The sequence below is a fragment of the Ovis canadensis genome, chromosome 7 (genome assembly GCF_042477335.2).
Source record: "Ovis canadensis isolate MfBH-ARS-UI-01 breed Bighorn chromosome 7, ARS-UI_OviCan_v2, whole genome shotgun sequence".
NCBI classification, from domain to species: Eukaryota; Metazoa; Chordata; class Mammalia; order Artiodactyla; family Bovidae; genus Ovis; species Ovis canadensis.
In genome coordinates, this window is record NC_091251.1 from 56,941,052 (window position 1) to 56,956,767 (window position 15,716).

General features: G+C 38.4%; 1 protein-coding gene across 3 annotated transcripts in view; it reads right to left on the bottom strand.

Moving 5' to 3' along the window:
* Positions 1–15,716, bottom strand: part of USP3 (ubiquitin specific peptidase 3) — a 101,062-nt gene that overhangs the window by 79,962 nt on the left and 5,384 nt on the right. The window contains exon 1 of one of the 3 annotated variants that reach the window (XM_069596219.1): positions 611–2,040. The exons of the other annotated variants lie outside the window; for them this stretch is intronic. The gene's annotated coding sequence lies outside the window, so the exon portion shown is untranslated. Of the gene's footprint in view, positions 1–610; positions 2,041–15,716 lie in introns of those variants that run through there. 3 annotated transcript variants of the gene reach the window in all.

Here is a 15,716-nt window from a genome sequence, read left to right on the forward strand (position 1 = left end):
ATTACAACTCTATGGGTCTGAAAACACACCAATGAAAAAACATTTGCAGCTGTTTCTCAAAACACACATACACACACATACACAAATACTCCATGAAAGTATCAACAGCAGAGTTACTCCTCTTGAAATCGAAGGATAGGGCAGAAATATCATAAAAAATTCTATAAATATTCCAGTATATATACGAGTAGAAACAGACTCCAGGACTAACCCAGTTTACCCTCTAACTGATATATTTTTAGATGTGTTGCTGTTGTTCAGTCGCTCAGAGAGCAAGGCATATAATCTTTATACCATAAACGCTCTCTGAACCATATACTCACAAGCCTATTCTATGCTAAAATTTCTGAAGTCTATCTTCAACTTGAACTCTCTGAAATTACTGCGGTAAGGAGTGAGTGGTAAAGTCACATGGATAAAGCAGGAAATGGGCTGTAAGGTAGTCCCCACAAGAAGAAATCCGGCTACACTAAGCAACTGCCAAAGTGCCAAAGCAGCCAAAATCACTGTCTGTGTTCTCACTCCCACCCTGATACCGCTGCCCATTCTGAGAGTGGGCACCGGGTTCCCAAGAAACAGGAAAATTCCCCTATAAAGCAACAGGCAGTACCCAGGGCTAAAGAAGTAAGCCAACGCTGGAGGAGGAGGAGACCAAGCTTGAGCACCCAATCCAAAGTGCTCAGAGCAGCAGGTTCACAGAGGATGATGGGACGGAGGGTGCAGGGCCGAGGCAGCGGCAGCAGTTAAGAAGTGAAGTTTATCTTGGTCGCCTTTCCACCTTCCCCGTCTCGCAGCTCTCTCTTCCTCAGTTCCATTCTTATTCAAGGCTGGCAATCAGTTAATCTCTCCTGAATCATTAGATAAGCAAATTGCTTTCTGGTAAGGTCATGGTTCAGTATTTCTTACAGCCATTCTTTCCCTTCTGTTTAATGGCCCTATGAAAGATGAAAGATAACCACAAATTCTTGAACGCTCCTCCCACTGAGAGGCAGGTCTGTGTCCTCTTTCCTTGAATCTGGGCCGGCTCTGTCAGTGCCCTGACCAGCTGAATATGGCAGGGGGACCGGGTGTCAGTGCGCAGGTCTCAGTTGTAAGGAATTGACAGTTTTCTCTTTTTATTGCTTGGAATGCTTGCTCTTGGGGTGGCCGGCCACCATGGAAGAAGCCTAAGCACCCTGTGAGAAACACAATATAAGAAAGCCAAACAACACAGAGAGACCTTGCAGAAGATGACACCTTAGTGTGTGCTGGGGACAGGGGTGCAGAAACAGGGCGCACATAGGCTTGTGACAGGTGAGTTAAGAGGCCACCAGGGAAGTGGATGCTCCAGCTTAAGGAACTCCAGCTGGTTCTTCCTGAATGCCTGACCTACAAGATCATAAGCAAAATGAAATGATTGTTTTAAGCTACTAAGATGACAGCATCCACCATTCACCCCTGCCAAACGCCTCATAGGAATGAGTGACACTGCCATTTAGTAGAGGTGAGGATGAGACCCTTCAAGAGGCTCTATCCCGTAGGAATCAAAACCATCCAAAGACTAGACGATACCCTCTGCAACAGAGGTGGTAAGACGGTAAAACACTGGGGGCCATCATCAACTGAGCTGCCAGCATCCCTCAGGACTGGCTCTCTCTGTATCCTGTCAATATTTTAAATCTAGATGTGCAGCATAATAAGACAACCTAATTCTTGGGCGGAATATCACATAGTACAAAACGACCTTCAAAAATCTCAAAACCGCTATTCCCATAGCAACCCCAAATTCGTGATGAAGATTCTTAAGAAAACATCACTGGCACTTGCAAGAATTCCTTTTCTCTTCATTAACAGCTACAGAGCCTTATCCTTCATTCCTTTTGCCTCTCTGGATTATGTTCCCTAATAAACATTCTGGGAAACCTCACATTTTACTTAAGGTTGGATTTGAAAACCTAATTGAATAATTATGAGTCGAGAATATCCTCCTCCATTTCTGTTTCCAATTCTCTCTTCACCCTAAGAGTGCTGACATATTCCAGCCAACCTGATTTGATTCCCATCACACGCATCAGTAATGTCTGATCCCACCCTTTGTAGCTGGGGTCGAGAGCCCAAATCCTAACCAGACTCCCAAGACTTCTGAGGAAGTACTTTGACTTTTCTCTTAAAGATCTCACAAAGTATATGCGTTTTGGGGGTTTGGGTTTGTTTTCAGTACAACTGCTTTACAACGTCACCTTGGCTTTTGCTGTACACGAGTGCATCAGCCATATGAATACATACATACACACACACACATATATATACTCCCTCCCTCCCACACACCCCCCAACCCACCCACCTAGGTCATCACAGAGCCCCGAGCTGAGCCTCCTGTGCCTCGTAACAGCAGCTTCCCACCACCGACTTTACACATGGTGCTGTAGATATGCCAAGCCTCATCTCCTCATTTGTCCCACCCTCCTCTTGCCCTGTCAGCCCAGTGGAAGGAAGTAGGGGAAGGACTCTGCTCCACATCATTTTGGTTGAACTAGGCAGAGGCCTTGATCCCCTGGCTTTGACCTTTAACCCCACCAAAAGAATTCCTTCCTGCTTTAATACAAAAATGTACCAAAGTCACTTGCTTACCCTCAGGAATGCGACTATTACTCTGTAGACTCAAAAGGAACATGTCACAGGCAAGCATGGGCTCCAGAACCCACGTAAGTCTTCTGTTCACCTTCTAGCTCTCCCATTATTTTATTCTATGACCTTAAGGAGTTGGTCTCAGAGCCTGCCTCCTCATCTGTAACAGAAGACAAAGACCACCTCTGCCTCAGATGGCTATGGCAAGGGTTTCACGAGATGAAGCGCACGAAGGGCACAAGGGGCCTAACAAACAGCCCCAGTGACTCTCAGTTCCCTTCCCTTAAGAACATATTAAAATTTAAAAAAAAAAACCGCAGCTATCTGGGGTTAGTTCTGTGACAGCCATTCTACACAAGGCAGTTAACACATGTCCACATACAGCATGAGTGCTAACTGTTCAGAAGTCTTCCCCGTAGTTTACACACATTAAAAGGGTGGGAGCTGACAATTCCTTTCCACAGAAAAATTCCAAATAAATAAGTCAGTAAAAATCCTTCAGAAACTCCTCTGGTATCTGACTTGAAATTAAATTATTTTTAAAACATCAAATGAATGAGATAAAATATTCTATTTTAATAAGCTGATCTCAAAATTGATATAACGACTATATACACCTTAATGTCAGAATCATTAAACTTTACACAGTTAATGTAAAATACTTCAGAAGCAAATGTACTTTAGAAGCACATTTCAATGCGGTTTAGACAACTGAATAAAATGCTCCTCAGATAAAACACTTAAGTACATAAGCAACTTGGGTGTCAAAACCATACTGAGATACACTAAACTCTGACGTATTCAGAACAGAGATTAAATCATGGTACACCAATCTAATCAATCAAAATACGTTGTACCTTGGTCATTCTAATATCCAATATGTGGGGTTGCAAGTCTTCAAAAATATTTTTTAAATTTCTAACTTTTGTTTTAACAAAGAAGCAAATAGAAATGATTTCAAATCACACCAGATTTAAGATATGGCAATTAGGGACTTCCCTGGTGGTCCAGTGGCTAGGGCTCCATGCTCCCAACAAAGGGGCTCTGGTTCGATCCCTCGTTGGGTAACTAGATCCACGTGCCGTGACTTGGCACAGCCAAATAAATGAATATAAATAAATATTTTAAAAAAGATAAGGTGATCAGCTTATTTTTACAGACAGTAGGTTTAAACTTCTACTCTAAATAATTCAATTCTTTTTTATCCAGGATAAATAGGATGACCTGGTTCTCTTTGAGGGACACTGTCTTTGGCCCTCAGAGGCTAATTTTCAGACTGTGCTCGAGCCAATTTTTCAAACCTTTTTCATGTCAGGACATGCATGGAAAATGATAACATCTGTATGGTGCACACACGTAAATTGAAGAGTCATCATGGGGGCCAGAAGTAATCTGCTTGGAGGCCCCAGCCACCCTTAGGCTGAGGGGACTGTTATCTCAACACATAGGTAATCTTTTTATGGCCTTTCTGATGGAAAGCTATGTTTCCCAGTCTTTTACCTGGTTTTCTAGTAACGCAGGAAGAAGTCCCCCTTCTACTCCAATGCCCACTTGTTGGAACAAAGGCTTTTAAGTCATCAACCAGCTGAGAGGACCAGCATTATCTAGGAATCCAAAGTGCTCCTCTGAGTTTATCCTACTCACTAATGCGCTAAGACCCACTGGAGAAAATGGATGCCCAAATCCTTATTCTGTCCTAAGTATAACCGTCCTATCCTACCACCATCCTATAACCTGAGGGAGCAACCAGTTAACAGTATGACATGAAGGAATCTAACACAATTTAAATTAAAAGAGAAAACTACTAGGAACAGCTGCATCTGAGCACTCAGGCAGTAAAATAGCACTGACGAGTATGTAAAAGGAAAGGAAAAGTCAACTGATTAAGATGAACATGGATGTAGGCTAAAAATGTTTCCAAGGCCACTTCTAGCGCTCTGATGTCAAGGTTTCCAAGACAAAAATATAATTACAATAAAGTACTTCACTTCCACAGCCTTGAATACAGTTGTAAGGTCACCACAGATGTAAAGATAGGAGCAGGCAGACAAATAATTTGAAGCACTATAAGATCACTTACACAATACTGCTCACACAATTGAAAAGTTAAAACTTTCCATCTTCTCTGAAGATATCCCATAATACAAAAAAAAATATTTGTACAAGGCTTTTAGCTGCAGCATTATCTGATATTGCAAAATACTGGAAACAACCTAAATACCCAAAGAGAGGAGACCATTCGAATTCACTGCGAACCACGACAAATGGAGCACCATGAATGGGTTAAAAATAAGGGAAATTTCTGCAAACATGGAATGATGTTCAGAATATACTATTAAATAAAAGAAATCCCAAAAGAGCATACTTAGTTTGTTACCTTTTGTGACAGAAAGAAAACACTCATGTATCTGCAATCTTTTTTTTAACAAGAAAGAAACAAGGATAGATCAAAATAATTGGCTGTTTATAGAGGGTAGATAGGAATGAGAAGTGTGAGGTAGTAACACTTCTTGGTACGGTTTTAACTTTTGGAACTGTGTGTGTGTGAGAGTCATTCAGTCGTGCCTGACTCTTTCCAATCCCATAGGCTGTAGCCAGCCAGGCTCCCCTGTCCATGGGATTTCCTAGGCAAGAGTACTGGAGTGGGTAGCCATTCCCTTCTCCAGGAGATCTTCCCAGCCCAGGGATCGAACCTGGGTCTCCTGCATTGGTAGGCAGATTCTTTACTATGTGAGCTACCAGGAAAGCCATACTCACGTTTTATATACTCAAAAAAAGTAAAATAAAATCAGCAAGGATAAGGCAGAAAAAATTTTTTAATGGAAATCAAACAAAAAAGAAGCAGACTGTAAGTCAAATAAGTGTGTTAAAAGAGGGAAGGAAAGGGAAGGAAAAGGAAGACTAACAATTTTTTAACATAATACTTTATATTTTGTGAGTATACAGACAAAAAAACACCATTAAGAATATTAAGCCCTGGTTACAAGCAGTGTTCCTGCAATGGTGTGGGTCCACAGTTTAGAGCTACTTTCTCTGACTACGGCACGCAGCAAACAAGTACATGTGTTGAGCATAATGCGAACCAGATTCTCACTGTTAGAAAAGGGCATTGCAAATGCAGAAAGTGCTGAACTGGAATTAAAGGTATCAAAATGAACTCATGGTTACACAAACAAATACAAACAAACATATATATATACACACATACACATTGTCATATTTCTTAATCCCTATTTGCTGAGAGATCTTAGGCTATAAACATTATTCCCCACTAAAAGGAATGATGGCTACTTGGAGAAATAGCTGATTCCAAGACGGGGGCAGGCTGAGTACAAGATGAGCCAGGAACACCTTGTCATGCCAGAAAGTAAGGGCTCCAAGAACAATAGGGACATGTCAAAATTATGGCCTAAGGAGGTCTCCACTAGCCAAATCTAGGACAACTTGATCTTCAGAATAAACAGCAATAGGATGTTAAGAAATAAAATGAAAACCTGAGTTCATGTTAATAAAATAAATGAATAAACAAGTGAGTGAGAAAGGAAAGCACGTCCCCATATATACTTAGAAGAAATAAGTTAAAAAATCAACATTCTGCAACCATCCTAGTAACAACTGCTTCAATCAAGAATCATCAGTGCATGCTAAATTACTAGATTAACGTTTGATGAGGAATAAGACAATTATATGTAAAATTTCAAAGCATCTGCTACTAATTAGTTATTAATAACAAAAGGAAAAAAGTAACTTTACAACAAAGAACCTTGCAAATATCACCTTAATAAAATAAATATTACCAAAATGAGACAAACCAATTTCTTATGCCTCTCGATATAATGCCCTGAGAAGACACATTGCTTCTGCAGTATTCCTATCAAAACCTTGCACGGCTTGAATCTAAAAAACTAAAGTGGAAGTACACTCTACAGAAATACTCAAGACGTGAAAGACAAAGAAAGGATAAGGAATCACTGGAGACTGAAGGAGACTAAAAGAGTTCACAACAAAATGAAACACATGGTCGTGGGCGAGATGTAGGGGAGATGGGTGGGGCAACACAACTGGGAAATAGCTGTGAAGGACATTATATAAAGACATTATTGAGACAATGGGAGAAATCTGAGAATGGAATGTGCATTCAGTAATGCTGCCATATCAGTCATTAAATGTCCTAATTTTAACCAATATCCCATGCTTAGTAAAAAGAAAGTCCTTGTTCTTCAGGGGGGGATAAAGCATTCATGGATGAAGGAACATTAGGTCTGCAAATTATTCAGTGATGGGAGTGGGGGGGAATATATAGAAAGAAGGTACACATTTAACACCAAGGTGGCAAAATGTTAACTCATGAATAGGTAAAGAGTACAAGGCAGTTCTTTGTATTATTCTAATAATGTTCCTTTAAGTGTGAAAGTGTAGCAAAATAAAAAAGGTTTTGAGATTTTTACATTTTTATTCTTTACTTCCTATTAAAAACATACTTTTTGAAAATTACTATAACACAAAGGAAAAGGTTAAATTACCATTGTACAGAGCCAAATAGTACTATAAACCTGGCAGTAACGTCCCTTTATTAATGGATGACAAACTAATCCAGTAAAAATATTATAACAGATTAATTGCAGTAGTCCAAATGACCTTACAACCATGTTTCTTTTATACATCCAAACTCTGGCTCCCAATTTCCCAAGCAGAGCCAAACCTAGAGGTTTATCTACTCTCTCTGCTGACTCTGGTAATAGCAGCAGTATTTTGCTCTGCTTATCAAGGAAGGTAAATCTGAGTTTAAACTTTTACTCAAAAATAGTACTGCAAAATTTCAGTTTTAGTGATTTAACTCTCTAGATGATTACTAATAAAATCCATCTCTGATATGGCAAAGCATGTTTTTACCCTAAAAACTGCATTTAAAAATATTTCATTTAAAAATAAACACTAATTGGGATTCCCTGGTGGTCCAGTGGTTAAGACTCTACGCTTCCAATGCAGGAGACGCAGGTTCCATCCCTGGCCAGGGAACTAAGATCCCACATGCTGCACAGCACGGTCAAATAATTTTAACTAATTAAACAAAAATAAACACCAAATTAACCATGGCATACCAATTTCTCTCTTATCTCCTCTCCACCCCATTTCACTAAAATGACAATAAAAAATTAAATCGATAGTGACTCCCAAAGAGAACATGTGAGACAAGCGAACTCCGGCATGCTTTTGGCAGTCAGGAAGAAGCTGAAGGAGCAGTAACAGTCTCCACAGCGTTAAGAAAGCTGCAGCCCAAGTGCCAGCAGAGAAGAGTGCGGCCGGGAGGCAGTTCTGGGCTTAGGGACCTGGGGCACAGCAGACAGCAGGGTCAAGGTGGCACTAAGAACAAGGGGCCCAAGGGCTGCAGGAACGATGAGCTCATGGACTTCCGACGTTCTCACGTCAGGACATCAGCGGCCGGGTGTTCAGTTCCCAGAGGGAATGCTGAAAAAATGGTGCGAAAAAAGAAATGTCCACACGGACGTCTTGACTGTCTTCCTCCAATGAAGAAGGCGGCCTGTCCCCAACTTCACGGTGAAGCCCAATGTATACAAGCCTCACAGAGCTTTTCAGTGCCCCACCCTTACATGAAAAAATAGATAAAGTAAGATCCTGTGAAGGAAAGCTCTAGTTTGAAAGAATCCTTTTGAAAAGAAAAAGAGGAACCCAGAGACAAGAGAAACAATGCAGACAGCACAGAAAAGCCTCAGAACAAACTCTAAAACCTAGGAGTGACGAGAGAAGACCCTGCGCAACAACGGCAATAGGATGTATGAAAAACCAATGGTCAGGAAAAGGAGGAGAAGTGCTTAAAAGCAAGAAATATTATTGTCACAATTCAATACAAGGGTAGAAGGAAAAATAAAAACAAGGAACTATCTCAGGAACTAGAACCAAAAGGCAAAGAAATAAAAAGATAAGAAAATCACAGGTTCTACCCACAGTGCTCAACATTCAATTAATAGGAGTTGTACAAAGAAAAATGTACAAACTAGGAGATTTAAGTATGGGAAAATTAGTGTACTCTCAAATGCACAGATCGAAAAGTCCCTTGAGAACGCATCACAAGAAAAGAAAAACTAAGCCATGCCAAGACACATCACTCTGAAATTCCGGAACACCAAGGATAAAAAGAATATCCTAAAAGCTTCCAGGAGAAAGAATAAAAGGCTATATATGAAGAAACAGTCATCAAAAAGGCATCACATTTCTTAAAAAAAAAAAAACAAAAACACTGAAAGCCTAAAAACAAAGGAACACTGCTTTTAAAATTCTAAGAGAGGGACTTCCCTGGCAGTCCAGAGGTTAAGACTGTGCTTCCAATGCGAGGGGCGTGGGTTTGATCCCTAGCTGGGGAACTAAGATCCCACAAGCTGTGCTACGTCATCAAAAAAAAAAAAAATTCTAAGAGAAAAATCTTTTCTAACTAACAGTCTATAGTCAACCAAGCAGTCAAGTACAAAGGTAAAATAAAGGTGTCAGACTTAGATGGGATCAAAAATGTGGCTCCCCTGAGAAGCGAGCTAGATGATATACAATGGTCTAATAAACCAAGGAAGAGAAAGACCTGGGATCCAGGGAATGGGAGATCTAATACAAGAGGACAGTGAGGGAATCACAGGATAAAAACTGTCCAGTCGGCTCAGAGAACAGTCAGCTCAGATGGAAGCGAGGGCACTCTAGGGAGGAGAGCCTCAGGAATACTACTACTAAGAAATTATGTGTTTAAATGCTTGGAAAATAACATTCATAGATATTTGACTAATGTATATGTTACATTTGGGAGAAAATGTAAAGAAAGTAAAGTAAGCAATTAAAAAAAAAGCAATTACTAACTAAAGGAAAAATAAAATGCCAGACAAAAAAAGTAATCACAATATTAATAAAAATTTGTGGTCTGGTCATATTGAGAAATGGAGAGGGGGCAGGTAATGAAATGCTAACGTCCTCACGTACCAACACAAGATGTCAAGAGATGCTACCTAAAATGGATAAATTGAAAAATAACAATGTATTACTTAGAAGTATGGGTCAGCATGAGGGAGAAAGCTAACAGAGCTGAAAGGGGTTGTCTGTGGACATCAGGACTGAGGGTGGAGGGAAGGTACCTGCTGTTCTATTTTAAATCTTCTGATACTATACTGTATGGCGTAACTGTATAATGTACTACTTCTCCAAAACACCAGTCTTTAAAAGGTAAACTGATATAACAATCATATCAATTCATGAAGTTGCCTAAACCACTTTTTTTCATCTTAAAAAATGCCTATCACCTATTACACAAAATAAAAATTACAAACGCTGTTTATCACTTGGGGCCAGGCACCTGCTGAACTCCCTGTATACCACAAGGCTAATTTCCAGAGCTAATGGTATGTGTCCTCTACTAGAGAATGTAATTTCAAAGCTGGCCAAAATTTATCATCTATATGTTAACAGAGCCAGATACCTACAGAGCCAGAAGAGAGGGCATCTGGTCCTGCTGATTTCCTACACAGAGGCAAATTCTGATCCATAAGACTGGTCCCCTCACTCGCTCAAGCATTTTACTCTATTTTGAAATGCATTTCTGAAATCAGTCCTCAAAAGCAATTGAAAACAACATATGAAAATAATGTATGTGAAACTATATATGCTCAATTATAATGTACTAAACATCTTTTATTATTCATTCTATCACAGACTCAGACTTGTTCAAACCCACTTTGGTTAAAAAAAAAAAAAAAAGACACCTATGAAGCTATTATGCTTTTATCTGTTCTACAGTCTTCAGCTAAATGCTGAACTGTGCCCCTACCTACAAATAAGAGGAAAGGGTGGTGGAGAGGAGGATTGAAACTACTCAAGTCAAAGCAGATTACTAAATCAGAGTCAAAATGGCTACTTCTGCCTTTGGAAGACTAGATACAAATAACCACAGAAAAATTATCAGGAGCTTATATTGTTTCAAAAATAACTCTCCCTATGAAGCTGATTATACAGACTACGAACAAAAAAGCCATGAATCGCTGAAGAAAAATTCTGGCATCCAATATTTCCATTTATTTAATATAGCAAGATCTGATGCAATTCCACACTTTGCCAACAACCTGAGTAAGCAAATCCATAGTTAAATAGTAAAAGGATTTTCAAAAGAAATGAATCAAGTCATAAATGTAAACACCACACAACTATTATTTCAAAACAAAAGCAAGTGTATACAAGACAAGAAAAGAGGCACACAGGTGTTTTATAGGAAGCACTCCCTCCCATAAATCAACAAAGCATTTAAGACGTTAAGGGACCTCATTATCAAAGACTTTACTCAGAGAGCAGGTTTAATATCTATGTTGTACAATCCTTTTTCTAGCTTTCTGTGGTTATACAGTACAGCTTAGCACTAAGTACAAATCTGGGGGTGGGGGGTGGGGTGAAATTACCACAGTTGTATTTACTGGTGTGCTGGGAACTATCCTTTTAAAAATCAATGGGACTATTTATGAAGAAATGGAAATAAAAAACATAAACTGGGCATATTATACTTATACTCTGCTTAAAGGGCTAGATATCCAGTATTACAGAAAATAGGCACCTGTAAACTCCATTAGCTGTTAAAATTATCTGATGCAAAGCAAGAGTTGGAATTTTTTTTTTTACAACCAATAGGTACATTTAAAAAAATCTGACCCACATTTCCCCAAAAATCTATATTAATCATTCAAAGGAAAAAAGTCTCAAAAAATATTTTTTAAATGAGGTTCTAAAAAGACTACACACAAACAAAACACTTGAAATAACTGAAATGAAACTGATGCAGTTAAATTAAATTAGAATTAAATTCTCACAGTATGAATGTTGAGCTCTGGCAGCTACTGCATACACATAAGGTGAAGCTTGAATCTGTTGTTGCAAACAGTTTCTCCAATGCCAAAAGAGTTCACAATTAACATTCAAAATAATTCAGACGGAAACTAGAGTTAATCTCAGTTTTACTGTGTGACACAAAAATTTAAAAACCACTCAATCAATAATATAAATGTCAGCCCCAGATTAAGTTAAACAGAAGTTCTTTAACAACAACAACAACTTAGAATATTTTTCAACATTTATCTATCCATTATCCCAGGGAAACATTCTGTCACCAAAAAAAAAAAAAAATTTGCTGCGTAGAAATTTCAGCATGATCTTCACAAACTCTGACCAAAACAAAGAAGATCTATTATCTAAAAAGGAAAACCTGAGCATGGTCAGTAAGAACAAAGATTTAAAGAAGTTAAATCAACAAGTGTCCTATCTTACAATTGGTTAAATTAAACCTGCAGGAACATGACAGTTAATCACCAGCCTGCTCTGCCTGGTGATGAGATAGTTCAAGAACAGTCCACGAAATTAGGAGTCTTCAGGACAGGTCAAGGATAAATAGGCAAGTAGATTTCTAAAGGCTGCCTTAAACCCAGCTAGAACAAAGAAAAAATATCAGGAAAGAACATCTACTCAAAATGGAAAGCAGCCTGCTGATAGTTATTCAATCCTAAAGCAGAGTACAAAGTCTCTAGATAAAATCCAGTCGGTTATAATATCTTTTCAAAGACACAAGCTGGTTCATATTCAAAATAAACTCTCATTTCCCTCCTCAAAAGGGTCTTAGAAAATTTAATGAGCTAGTGGTGATTAATGGTGAAGCATTTAGCTAACACAAATACTCAGACAACTACAAATTTCACTTTTCAATGCACAAGTTTAGTTTCAACAAAAGTTTTCAAAATTTGAAGTAGCCTTCTTAAGCTTACCTGTATATTATATATCTGTAAAAAGCAAACATATACCTGTTTTTCAGTATGTCTTAAGTGTGTGGGGCGGGGTGGGGTGGGGGTGGGGAAGGGAAATCTTGTTTTAAGCACTGCAGCCTAAAGACTATAAGTAACTCCTACAAGAAATATGATTGGAAAATCTTAAAATATAATGAAATGCAGTCAACAAAAGATACTGCCTAAAAGCAAAGATTCAAATAACCCCTGAGCTACCAGCAGCAAAAGCAAAATTCTCTATCTTAAGAATTCTCTCCCTCCCCCACCCCATAACAAACAACCTCCAAGAAGAATCTTCTCCAGCAGAAACAAAATGAACAAATGGGAGGGGGCCATGTTTATAAAATGACAAAGAGCTCACTGCATTTTATCCTTATCCACAGCTATGGTGAGAAGGCTGGTTCATGATATCTGAACTAAAGTAAAGCTCATTTCAGTCTACAAAAAAATTCAATCTGAACCAAAATTTAGACATTCAAAAACAGTGTTCTTCCAACAGTATTAACAACCTTATTCCACCTTGCTGGCATTTTAATCAATAAACAGAGGGAGGAAGAGCTAATTAAATATAGAAATTTAAAATAAATTATTTCCAAAATGTAGAATTTAAAATACACTTTCACATCAAAAATCTTCAGAGGAATTACTTCAAGTATGTCTCCAAACACTTATAATCCTTTAAATTATCAAGCAGTAAGTGACTAGATGACAAAATAAAGACCCTGCTTTTAAAAAGGCAAGCAAAAAGTATGGTTTGAATGGTATTTGAATTTAAGTTCTGGGCTATCTCTAATATCCCCAAGCATCTTGAGCAACTCTGTTAATCTTTGTCTCAGTTTCACAATCTATGAAACAGGAAAAACTACAAGGATGGGTAGTTAATTAAATTAGTCAGGATTAAATGCTGGCCAACTGCTTTGAAGTCCCTTTCTGTTGTTCTCAGTTCTCCTCCTACTCAGTAAAACTAGTAGATGAGAAAACATCTGGAATTACTATATACACTAACATCTGCAGACTCACAGCAGTTAAAAGATGACCTCTGTTTACAAGCTTCTAAGCCAAAGATCATTCAACAACCCAGAAAGATTTCAAGATACAATTGGAATAAACAATATTTAGGTAAATTTCCTTTCATTGTGAAAGATACCTTCTCCCTACATTCTCAAAATAGACTATTAGAAATCACAGGGCATCTTGAGAAGTCTTGGGGCGAAACAATTCTAGGTAAGATGAACAAGCTGTTGCTGCTGCTAATGGTATTCTCGGCATTCTAAGCTGTCAATCAAGGTAAGCTTCATCACAAATAAACCCTCCAAAAAGTACCAGCCCCTGCTGAGAATCTAAGTACTTCCTTCTAAGCCATCTGTCCAGGAAAGCTCTACTAAAACACCTAGAATGCAGTGGCTCTTGTGTTTAAAGGAGCTATGAATAAACATAAAACACTAAAATACATTAACAATATATAGTTCCCACTTCAAACACTGATAAGCTACTATCCAAGTCCACTTGGATGCTTAGGTTGAACACAAAACCCACGGTCTGGACACAATCAAAGGACACTACTATTTTCTTTCAAAGAAAGTAAATATCTACGATAGCTCAAGAAGTGGGGGGAAACTGCAAAAGAAAAAAACAACACAGGTTAGGGGAAATGCCCTTGTAAATTACTCCCTGATGGAAGAGGGACTCAATTAAATTTTAAAACAGGAATTTACTCAACGAGCTACAAACCAAGTTACTCACTGTTCTGCTCACTGAGCGACAAACACTAGAAAAACTATTTCTAAATTAAGTTTAAAGGATTCAAAATTAATCTGTCATATTCCAGTAAAGAAGGAAATCGCTTAAATTTCAAAGTGGAAAAAGTAGGATGTTATAAGAGCCTAAGGCTAATGCTGTAAAAGCAAAGAATGATGAGAATGAGCTATTTTGAGAATAAATGAATAACAAGAAACTGAAACAGACAGTTCAAATTCACCCCTCAACCCCGTCCTTTCTTCTGCTGTTAGGCCATGAAGGATATTCTTTGTATACTACTAAGAATACTATTCGGAGAATAACTTCGGATCCATGTGTCAAAACTTCTTCACAACAGCAAAACGTTAGGCTCAGACCCTAGACTGCAGCCTCTTCAAACGAACACATGGAGCACATTCTAAATCCCAGCTTCTTCACATCTACCACCAATTATTCAGAGACTTTGGAAATAAGCTTAGGCTGCTTTAAAGTTCTAGGGGCTGGGATTCCAGGTGGGATACTGCCAGAAAAACTAGAAAGACAACTGAGTTTGGCTTAAGCTTACAGATCTTATCGAAAAGTGTAGGAAATTTAAATATTAATCTTCAAAACTATCACAGGCCCACTGATTTTTAACTGTCCCATCCACATTTACTACTAAAATGTCATACCTGCCCACCTATAAACACAGAATGTCAAAAGAATAAATTCATCACACAGAATGTCAAAAGACTACAAATTCATCATGGTAACAAGACTGCAGATGGTCAGTTCCTCAGAATCCAGTCAAACTTTACTTTACAGACTAAAAGCCAGGAGTGGCGACTGGTGAAAACATTCTGGGGAGAAGCTCACTTACTATGCTCTCCATTTATTTTAAACACCAACTTTAAGGCCAATCCAGCCACCATCAAAAGGAAGAAAGTTCCTTCATTCATTAAGCAAATATTTACTGAGTGTCTTATTACATGCTAGGCACTTAATTTCATACAGGGTTACTACTAGAGAGCAGTAAATGCATTTGACCTTACAATGAACAAATGACTGATCCTATCTAGAAAATTTAGTCTACTGGGCATGCAAGACACTTCTTTAGATGTAGGTTGTGAGAGAAATCTGGTACCAAATAACCCATCACCCCATCAAGGTGATATCTCATTTTTAGCTCAAGCTTTATCACAAATGACAAGTTTATTACCACTGAGATGGGATCAATAATCAGAACTCTATCCAACTAAATGTATCTTCAAAAAAGGATTAATCTCCAATAACCATACCAAACTGCAAAATATTTACTTAATCTACACTTACTTTTTTTAGGTAATGTGAGGGCAAGTGTGTACTAGAAACTATAAGAAGATTTCTCAACTCTTTAAAGAATCAGGGAAAAATTTTTCATGCCTATGCTATTAAAATATCTGCAATTTAACTGGCTATTTAACCCAAACCCTTAAAGTCTTTGGCTCACCTTAGTTATGAAAACAGTTGTGTTTAGAGCATCTTTTTAACCAATCTGGGTTTTCTCCCCAGTATTTTGCCATTGGTTCAACCCTTTTACCC